Source organism: Mustela putorius, unplaced genomic scaffold (assembly GCF_011764305.1).
Source record: "Mustela putorius furo isolate JIRA1106 unplaced genomic scaffold, ASM1176430v1.1 tig00537248_pilon_pilon_pilon, whole genome shotgun sequence".
NCBI classification, from domain to species: domain Eukaryota; kingdom Metazoa; phylum Chordata; class Mammalia; order Carnivora; family Mustelidae; genus Mustela; species Mustela putorius.
The window spans coordinates 8274675-8282138 of NW_025422387.1; positions in this window are offsets into that span (position 1 = coordinate 8274675).

Sequence of the window (7464 nt, forward strand, 5' to 3'; positions counted from 1 at the left end):
GGGGTGGGTCTCTCCAAACTTGCTGAGTTTGGAGCCAAAGTCCTTCCCTGAGGGGCCCTGACTGTTACTCAGTGGCCCAGCCAGCATAAGAACTCAGTTTCACCATCCTAGGTCAGCTGGAGGAGTGGATCACTATCTCATTGTCTCCTAGGGCAGTTAGGGGGTAGAGGGGGTGATGAATGTGTGTTGGGAGATCCCAGGACAGAGTCAAGGGAGGAAAATGATCACGGGGACAGAGAGGAGAGACAAACGTTGCCTGGGACACAGCCCCCACCTCCCCTTGCTCTGGTTGGCCATGTTCTGGGTTATGGTCAATTTTCCAGTCTGGGAAAGGCCATTTTGACATTACAGAGTCATAGGAAGACCTCAGAAGTCACCCAATCCAGGTTCAGATCCTAACTCTGCCACTTCCTGGCTACCTGACCTTGGAAAAGTCATTCAATTTTTTTTTTAAGATTTTATTTATTTATTTGACAGAGAGAAATCACAAGTAGATGGAGAGGCAGGCAGAGAGAGAGAGAGAGGGAAGCAGGCTCCTTGCCAAGCAGAGAGCCCGATGCGGGACTCGATCCCAGGACCCTGAGATCATGACCTGAGCCGAAGGCAGCGGCTTAACCCACTGAGCCACCCGGGCGCCCCTCATTCAATTTTTTTGACCTCAGTGTCCTCATCTGGGAAATGGGGTTAAGGACAGCACCCACAGTGCACTCACAGGGCTGTTGTCAGGATGCACTGAGATCATACACACAAACCCCACAGCCCGCTGCCCGGTCCTTGCAAAAGCTGGGTGTGCAGAAGCTACTGGTATTATTATCACCATTGTTATTACTGCCGAGGGTAGAAGGACCTGCCACATGGTCTGACACACAGTAGGTGGAAATGTTGGTTGTATATAAAGGATTTCAGGCTTCCCCCAGGCAAGAATTCAGGAAGGGCTCTGCTGGGTGGCCCTGGAGCGGGTTCTTACATGCTTGCAATCCAGCAGTAGCTGCGCTGGGGTGACTAGGGGCTGCCTGTTCCTCTTTCTACATGGGGTTTTGGGGCATCTGCGTGGGGTTTCTCTGCATGAGCTGGTCTCTGGGCTTTCTTGCAGCAGGGCGGCTGCAGGCTGCTGGACTCCCCAGATGGCATGGCCAGAGGCGGGGGCAGCTCAGGCTATGTGGGTGAGGTTCTAAGGGACAGGCCAGTGGCGACATTGCCTTTTAAGACTTGGTTGTGGAAGTGACAGTGTGTCACACCGTAGGCGAAGGTCCACCCAGATTCAAGGATAGGAAACAGACCCCACCTCTCGGGGGGAAATACGTCAAAGTCATGCCATAGGAAGAGTGTGTGATGTGTGAGCTCTCAATGTGACCATATCTGGAAAGTGCTATGTGCCAGCCTGCTTTACTCCACAGAGGTGACTAATGGTGCATATGGAAGTGGCCAACATAGCAGAAGAGGGAAGTTATACTTTTGGAGGTAGGAGCAGAAAGGACCCTCAAATCCCACCGGGTGGACAGCTGCCTACAGCATCACACGCAGGCTGGTCCCATCCTTAGCATCTTATGAGTAAACCCCAAACAAATAAAAATAAATAAGGACTGTTTATTAAAGACTTATATTTGTAGGGAGTGTTCACATGCTTGTCCCATCTAACAGCCCATGGGATGAGGACTACAGTAATCCCCATTTCCGAGAGCAGGAAAATTGAGGTTCAGGAAATAAAGTGACTCGGCCCCAAGGCACCCACTGGGAAGTGGCAGAGACGGGATTTGCACCTACGTCTGTGTGACCTCAAGTGAGTCCGCTTTATCACCCTGGACCTAGTGTACTGCATCACTCAAAGATAAGGCCAGCTCTGCCCAACACCCAGAAACCCAGAATAATGCAAATTCTTTTGGAACATGAGCAGAAGTGGTAAGGCTTGAAGGGGTATATCAAAGAGGAACCAGGGAACCAGAAATTTCAGTCTTAATCAAAGAGGCCCAGAAATTTGGAAAGTTCCTTCAGGATGCCTGAGTCTTACCTGCAAACAGTCCTAGTTCCCTTTTGAGCCTAGCTGCCCTAGGAGTGAGCAAATGGTCACATCATACCTACTTAATCCCCTCCCCCCAGGGACGGGGTGCTCACTATCTCTCACGGCAGCCCAATTTCCAGAGGAAGTGCCTTCATTGACATTGCCAGGGGGAGTCCCCCATTGGAATCATCCTTGTAGAAAGTGAGTCGGTAATTGATAGCTGCCCATCTTAGGAGCCACAAAAACACACATGCCTTTGCTCCGGGACTTTTCTAAAGTGAAGAAGAGAAGATGTGAGCCATGCCGTACGCACAAGTGTCCAGGACAGCCACGTCTACAGCTGTGCGACAGTTAAAACCCCCTAACAGTCTGGCAACAGTGGTGTCAGCCAGCATTCAACCAGTAGGACAATCAGGAGAAGATTGAAATTCAGAGATGAGCTGTAAGGAGTGGATTTATAAGACTGGTGGTGGGGTAGGGGTGGGGGGCTGGTTGGGAGAGTCCCAAATCCAGAGGGCAGGCTGGCAGAAAAGTCTTGGGCATGAGCTGTCACAAGTAAAATTTCTTCTTTGGGGGAAGTGTCAGCTCTGCTCTTAAAGCCTTTCAACAGATTGGTTCAGGACAAGGTGACCCAAGATGTCTCATTTGCTTGAAATCAACAGATTTAATCACATCTACAAAACTCCTTCATGGCCACCAGTAGCTCAAATGCTTGATGGAACAACCAGGGACTATAGCCCAGCCAAGCTGACACATAGCTACGACCTTCATCGGTGTAAACCAGGAAGTGGGACTGCTTGGGCCAGGGCAAGGAGCAAGGTGGGAAGGGAGTCATGGTGTGCGTTTTTGTTTTTTTAAGATTTTATTTATTTATTTGACAGACAGAGATCACAAGTAGGTAGAGCAACAGGCAGAGAGAGAGGGGGAAGCAGGCTCCCTGCTGAGCAGAGAGCTCGACATAGGGCTCCATCCCAGGACCCAGAGATCATGACCTGAGCCGAAGCCAGAGGCTTAACCCACTGAGCCACCCAGGTGCCCCACCATGTGCGTTTTTGCACATATCATTCCGTCTTTTCTTTCACTACCGGGACAGCGAAAGAATGGCAGTTGAAGTGTGAAAGCCAATTCAATAAATGATGAAATTCATTCTGCCCTCCCAACCCTTTCTAAGGACCCGACACCCTTCGACCCTGCCCCTGCCCTGCCCCAGACAGCCAGTTAGGAGCTGGTGTATGCAAATATATTCATATAGGTATCCCAACTTGGATTTCATAAAATTTTTATAGGGCAGACTCATGATGTGGATGTTATTTTGTAACTTGCATTTTAAAAAAATTAATGACATTTCATGGGTGTCCCTCACACAGGGACACTTAAGTCTACAATCATTATTTGTAATAGTTGTTCAATATTCTTTTGGACAAAGAAGGGCACTGTAACTTTGCAAACACTCCTGCATCGGTGGGCCTCTGGGTTTTTGCCCCATATCAACAATGTTCTATAAACATCATTGCAGACATTTCCTCTGGTGCAACCATTTTTATTTCTGTCGGACAGAATCCCCAAAGCAGAGGCAGATCAACTTGGGCATGGATATTTTAAATGTTAAAAGGCTCCAGCAGATACTTCCCACAGTCCTGCTGGCAATGTCAGGGGTCAGGGAGTGTGCATTCCCTGCATGCTCCCCAGCACTGATTTTTGACAATTTTGTTAACCCTTACCAGCCCAATGTGTGTGTGTGGGGAGATTTACTTTCTCATCATTGCTTTAATTTGTATTTTTTCTCTGTGGGCAAGGCTGGCACATTTTCAGAGGCTTGTGGCTACCTGCATTTTCTTTTCATGAACTGCTGGCTCACGTCTTTGGAATGTTTTTTCTGTGGGGCTCTTGTCCTTGTTACCAGTATGAAACAGCATTGTTCAATCCGTTTTGGGGAGACTCTGTGTGTGAGAGCTCTGCTCATTTTGGGATCCCCCCAATATGTCGTGGGTAAGAAGTACATCTTGAATCAGCCAGACTCGGTTACCCTACTTACTTGAGTTTGTCCCTGGGGGAAGTTACCTCTCCTCTGGGACGCTGGGTCTCCACCTTTCAAATAGGGTTCAGGGCTCTTGGATCTCTTAGGCTTGTTGCCAAGATTGAAGGACTAGGTGAACATCAGATGCTTGGAATTCACAAGCGCTCAGCTGGGGGATGTCAGATGTTGTTATTAGGGGTCGAGTCTACAGGAACATGGAATTGCTCTGTGGTCACATGCTGCACACCCGAGGTGACCAGCAGTAGTCACAGGGGATCACATGGCCCATGGGAAGGATCAAAAGGCCAGGCTGGGACACAGCTGTCACAGCAGGGGTTTTGCCTAACACAGGCTGGACCATCACTGAGCCTGACCGGTGTCCTTTCTGGATGGGGAGCCCCATGTTCTTGGAATGAATGGCTGCCTTGGATGGTGGGGACCTCAAAACTGGATATGCTAAGGTGAGCAACTGGATAGGGGCCAGGGTGTGGGGGGCAGGCCAGGATCCTGAGACATGAGGTCTGCCCCTTCTGGGTGGCTCAGGGAGGCGGTATTATGAGGTAGGACGTAGTGCCCAGGATGTAGTGGCCAGGATGACACACAAACTTCTGGACAAGCCGATATGACTATTATCCTCCTGTCAGTTGGGCTCAGAGAGGTCAGGACACTTTCTTAAGATCACACAGCCAGCAAATGACAGAGCTGGGATTTGAACCTGAGTCTGTTTGCCTTCCTCACTGCCGTCACTCCCCAGCTCAAACACCATCCACAGCTCCCCATGGTTCCCAAAGTTCACTGTCCACCAACCCACCTTCAACGGATCCTTTCAAACCCTCTCCCTGTCCAATCAAAACAAAGGAACCCTGTCAAAATACTAAATCAGATCACATCTCACTCTGCTCCACACTCCCCTGCGGAGAAAAGTTTTGCAAATCTTCTATCTGATAAAGGACTTGGGTTTAGCACCCATACAAAAACCTCCTACAATTCAATAATGAAAAGGCAAATAATGCATTGAAATCTAGTCAAGGGATCAGGTGAACATTTCTTGGAATAGACATACAAAGGGCCTAGAAGCATATCACTCGTCATTAAGGAAATGGGAGTCAACACTCTCAGATACTTCTTCACACCCCGAAGGGTGGCTATGGCTTCCAAAGACAGATAATAGCAAGTGTTGGAGAGGACGTGGAGAAAATGGAATGCTCCAGCAGTAGTGAGAATGTACAGCAGTTCCGCTGCTCTGGAGAACGGGTTGGCGATTCCTCAAAATGCTACGTATAGAACTACCACGTGACTCAGTGTATTAGTCAACTTCGGCTGCAACGTCATGGCTTATGGCTTATCCAATACACATTTGTTACTCGCAGTTTCAGAAGGCTGGGAAGACCAAGGTCAAGGGGCCAGTGTTCTTAGTTCAGCCTCATGGATTTTATTTAATTCCATCCCTGTTATTATGTTCCAACTGTCCTGGTTTTAACCAATGGGAGCCTCGGCAAGCGGGCTCCTGCCCTTTGGACATTACTCCAACCTTCTTTGAGTAGCTCCATGGTTTTGGGCACAAGACATTCCAGGCTGATCTTATACTCTCCCTGGGTCAGCTCTGAAGTTAACTTTTTCTCTGTGGAGTCCCGACACCTTTTGGTGGATTTGGGCACAAGGTGTGCTCCTTATCACGGGGGTGTCACTGCCCCTGTGGCTTCTTAATTGGACAGAGCAAGGGACTGTGTATGTAGATTTCTCTGTTTATATCTGAAAAACCACGAGTTCACCCTGATATTTCCAATACAATACAATATTTCCAATACAATATTTCCAATACAATAACCTTCCAAGGCTTCTAGCTCTCCAATATCTGTATTTATCTGAGGAACAAACCTGGATCCCAAATCAGCATTACATTTATTCATTTGCTGAATCCCACACTACACAGAGAACAGTTTCAGAATACCACTTTGGAAAAACAAACTTATGACACAGAGTTTAAGATTCATTCAGTGTGTGTCTGTGATTTATTTGAAATCAGTCAAGTTTGTTCGTCTCTGCTTGCATTCCTTTTTATGAATTTCCCCAAAGTGTTGATTCGAATTTTTTTAACTATGCAAAATATCAACACATTTCCAAAAGTCAAAACTGTACCAAAAGAGAACACTGTAGGTTAATGATACTGAAATTTTAAAAAAGGAAACTACAAAAAGATATCCTTATAGACATGTCATTCTCTCTCCTAACCCTCCCAGGACATTCTCACCCACCTCCTTGGGGGAACTAATTTCATTAGTTTTGGCTTTATCCAGCCTGTGTTTCCTTTGAAAAAAATTAGAAGATTTAAGTACATTGTATCTTCCTTTCATTTTTTACACAAAATAAAGTGTACTATATATACTTTTTCACACTTTGCTTTTTTCAATGAACACTATGTCTTAGTAATCACTCCAATCCAGTTTATAGAAAACTTCCTTTTCCTTCCTTCCTTCATTCCTTTCTACAGCTGTATAGTACTCCATTGTGGGGTTGATCACTTCCTCAATGAATTTCCTACATATGGGCATTTTGGTGTTTCCAGTATTTCAAAAATACAAACAGTGCTGTGGTGAACAATGTTATGTGTAAATGTTTAGGTGGGATTGCTAGATCAGAAGGTAAATGCATGTGAAGTTTTTTAAAAGACACTATCTATTTCCCCTCCATTTAGTATCCCTACCAGCCATGTACCTATGTCCATTTCCCCAGGGTCATCAAGAGAGTATGTTGTCAAGCTTCTTAATTTTTTCTAATCTGACGGGTGAGAAATCATTTCTTTTAAGTTTTTTGAAAAGTAGTACACTTTCTGTGCAGTCTATCCAGCTTCTCCCCAAGATAACATCCCACGTAATCAATATATAATGACCACAATCAGGATATTGACATTAACACCTCACTTTTAACTAAATTACAGACCTCATTCCAATCTCCCCAGTTTCACACACACTCAAAACTTCTGGTGTGTATTTCTATGGAATTTCATTCTCAATGTAGCTATAATTTGCGTTTCTCTTATGGTCAACGAAGTGAGCATTTTCCCTAAGTTTAAGGATAATTTTTCGATCATTTTTTCATGAACTGTCTGTTCATATTTTTTGTCCATTTTTCTATCTGATTTTCACATTCCCCCCTCAAATTTAAAGAATTCTTCATATATTAATGATATTGGCCTTTTATCTATGATATATGTTGTTAATATTTTCTTCTGGTTTGTCAGTTATATTTTGACTTTGCTTATGGTGTTTTCCGCATGTAAAAGTTACAGAAGACTTTATATAGTCAATTGTATAAATCTTTTATTACATCTGAATTTTAAGCCATAGATAGACTTAAATGTATGTATGTATGTAGTTAGACATGTATGTATTTTTTCACATACAAGTTGTGGAGGAATTCTCCCGTATTTTCTTCTGCATATGCACTT